We start from the raw sequence: 3,267 nt of genomic DNA, 5'->3' as shown, positions 1-3,267 counted from the left end.
TCCTTTATTTCCGGAGGTGGCTTTCGGGTGAGCGGGCCTTGTGAATCGAGTAGTTGCCTTGTGGTGACATTTACTCCATCATAAAAGATGGAGACCTCCTGTTGGCTATTTAGATCATGGTGTGGGCAATTTCTAAGTAGGCTCTTGTACCTTTCCCAAGCTTCATATAGAGATTCTCCGGGTTGTTGCTCGAAGTTGGCAATGGCTTTCTTTAACTTGGCTATCTTGGAAGGTGGGCAGAAATGGTCAATGAACTCTTCTTTCATTTTGGCCCATGTGGTGACCGATCCGGGAGGGAGTGACTTCAACCAATCCTTTGCAGCTCCTTTGAACGTGACAGGAAGCATGCGTAGTAGCTGGACCTCGCGGGGCACATTAGGTACATTGAAGTAATCCGCCACGTCATTTACTTCATCTAAGTGCTTATAGGCGTCTTCATGATCTCTCCCGTGAAATGGTATCTCCTTGAGTTGTGCGAGAATATGGCCCTTTAGTTCGAACGTAGCGGTTGCGGGAATTGCGGGTTGCACAAGTCCCGGCCCGGTGTCATCACGCATCCTTTTCTTCCACTCCCCCATGGGGATCTCGTCAATATTAGCCATTGCGGTGGCTAAGTCTTCTTCAATATCGGATGTGTGCTCGCTTTCTTCTTCGGTCTCGTATTCGGTGTCTTTCGGGATCGGATCTTCGGTTGACAACGACGCACTGGATGCTCCTGCTTTGCTGCTCCTCTTCTTGCCAAACACGGATTTGAAGTTTTTGAGTGGTGAGTTCTTTGAAGAGGTGGTTTCTCCAACGGTTTTGCCTTTGTTTCTTCTTAATGCGGTTTCCGGATCTTCAAGAGGAGGAATTAGAGGTGTAGAAGATCCTCGGGTCATGAACTAACTGCAACTTAAAACAAAACAGAACGCGTAAAAAGAACAAAAAATTTAATCTGATTCAGCGTCAGACTCGCCGAGTCGGGGCGAATGCACTCGGCGAGTTCACGTGAAAATCAGTTTTTTTTTTTTTTTTTTTTTTTTAAACTTAAACAAAAATTGAACAAAAATTAACTTTGCGTAAGATGAATCTTACACAAAGGGTCGATTGAATTAGAATTTAATGCTAATTTTAGAACCGTTCCCCGGCAACGGCGCCAAAAACTTGATGTGTGTAAAACCCACTAGTTTTAAACCTACTTTTAATTATCAAATAACACACAAAAGGCAGTGAACCTATCAATTGTGGTATAGTTCAAGCAAGTAGGGTATCGAACACAGGGAACGGCAAATTAAATTAAAAACTAATTCTATCTAAATTACTTTAGCAAATAAGGGTTTTTCTCTAGTTTTACAAGACTAGAAACTTATTAAACAAAACTAATGCAAGGCTAGAAAAGAACAAATTAACTAGATTCAATAATGGGAAAGAAACTTCTGTTTAGTTCAACTCGGTTAACTTTATGGTTGCTTTTAAGGTAATAGTGCAATGGATTAATTCTTTCGTTGGTTACCGATTCAAGTGATTAAGTTGTGTTCACTACCCTAATCCTTAGCAAATAAACTAATTCAAACAGTGGCCAATTGCTTAACTTAATTATATTTACTAGATTAATTATTCGGGTTAAGTTAGACTTGCAATAGCTAATTAAATTGTTATTTTTAATTAACCTCTTGTTCAATAGTCATCTTACAAGCTTGCACATGAATTTACTCAATTTACTTATTAATCCTAGTTTCATATTCATTAATCCTAGACATATGATTTAGTGGTCACTTATCATATGAGGTCGATAATTAATAGATGTTCATGCTAATTAACTATCTTCCTATTAACAGAAAATAAATTATCATTCATACACAAGGTTCTTTAGCAAGCTAATATAACAATTAATCGCCAACTTAGAATTAATCCTACCAATCAATCAAACCATATTGTCAACTTTGTATCCCCAAACAGAAGTATAAAGAAATTAGTTCATAACTAAGGTGAATAACAGCAAACAAATAAGTTCAAGTTGCTTAATCATATTGACAAAACAAGAGAATTAAGTAGAATGATGAAATTACGCCTTAATTACTCCCGGAATTGGATTCTAGCTTCTTTGGTCGACTTCTAGGGTTCTTCTGGCTTCTTATTCGCAGCTTAACACCTCTGAAACTTCCCAGAATTCTCTTCTTTTTCGCATTAAAGAGTTATCTTTATATATGCATACCGACTCGTCGAGTCATATGGCGACTCGTCGAGTCCCTCTCACATTAGTCGTAACCTGATAACTGTCTTGACTTCCGAATGCTTATCTCTCTGAATCCGCGACCGGACTCGTCGAGTCAAGAGATAACTCGACGAGTAGAAGCCTTATTTTGGCTGTTTTCTTTCTTCTTTCCACTCTTGAGCTCTCAACCGCTTCTCTTGCTTCCTTTCGCTTCCGAGCTTCATCTTTGGACTGAAAAACACAATTTAACACTTTTAAGTACCTTTTGTCCATAATATGCAACAATTTAGCTAATATATGAATAATAAACTACACTTAATACACACTAAATATGCACATATCAAAATACCCCACACTTGTCTTTTGCTTGCCCTCAAGCAAAACTGAATTTTAATCATATTAGAATTATGTATAACAACTCCAATCTAACCCAGCCATTATGCCAAGACCGCAACGCATGCATTTGTGTCTAAAATTTTTCCTAAAGAACCCCCCATATTCCAAATACTCACAATCCTCATAAACATTCACCCACTCACCCCGAACTATGCTCATTTTATGCAACCCTCCGAATCCATCCTCAGAAAACCTCTTAACCTCAAGGTATTTTTAATCGAGCAACCCAAGCATACATATTCTAGAAAATTACAATTTATCCGATACCACTATGGAATTCTTTGAATTCTTCACTTGCTTGATAATTTGATCTTGGATATCTTTGAATTCACCAACTTGTACTAGCTTTTGGTATCTTCAACTTTTTGGATTTTTGGAATTTTGATCTTTGAACTTCATACTTAACTTTGATGCTCCAAAATTCTTATAACTTTTCTTGTAATTTTTTCTCTCTTTTCTTTTTTTTTTTCATGTATTTCTCACTTTTTTTTTCACTCAAATCCTACATGCTTAAGCAGGGGCGCTCAACTTCAACCTTTATTGGCTAATGATAAAAATCTTCCTGGATACATTTCAGGTTTAGGCTGCTAAACATATTGCATCCCTCAGGCTGAGCGAGGTCGTGTTTTTGTCCCATGATTTCACTAGAATAAGGAGGCCACAAATGCACTAGAACG

At 37.9% G+C, this 3,267-nt stretch overlaps 1 non-coding gene across 1 annotated transcript; it reads left to right on the top strand.

Annotated features, from left to right (window-relative positions):
- The first annotated feature begins 111 nt into the window (after nucleotides 1-111).
- LOC128128252 (small nucleolar RNA R71) lies at nucleotides 112-218 on the top strand. Its single transcript, XR_008226112.1, has one exon. It is a non-coding gene; the product is annotated as a small nucleolar RNA R71 (small nucleolar RNA).
- Nucleotides 219-3,267: the final 3,049 nt, after the last annotated feature.

This window comes from Lactuca sativa, chromosome 8 (assembly GCF_002870075.4).
Source record: "Lactuca sativa cultivar Salinas chromosome 8, Lsat_Salinas_v11, whole genome shotgun sequence".
NCBI lineage: Eukaryota > Viridiplantae > Streptophyta > Magnoliopsida > Asterales > Asteraceae > Lactuca > Lactuca sativa.
This window is presented reverse-complemented; position numbering and strand designations above follow the sequence as displayed.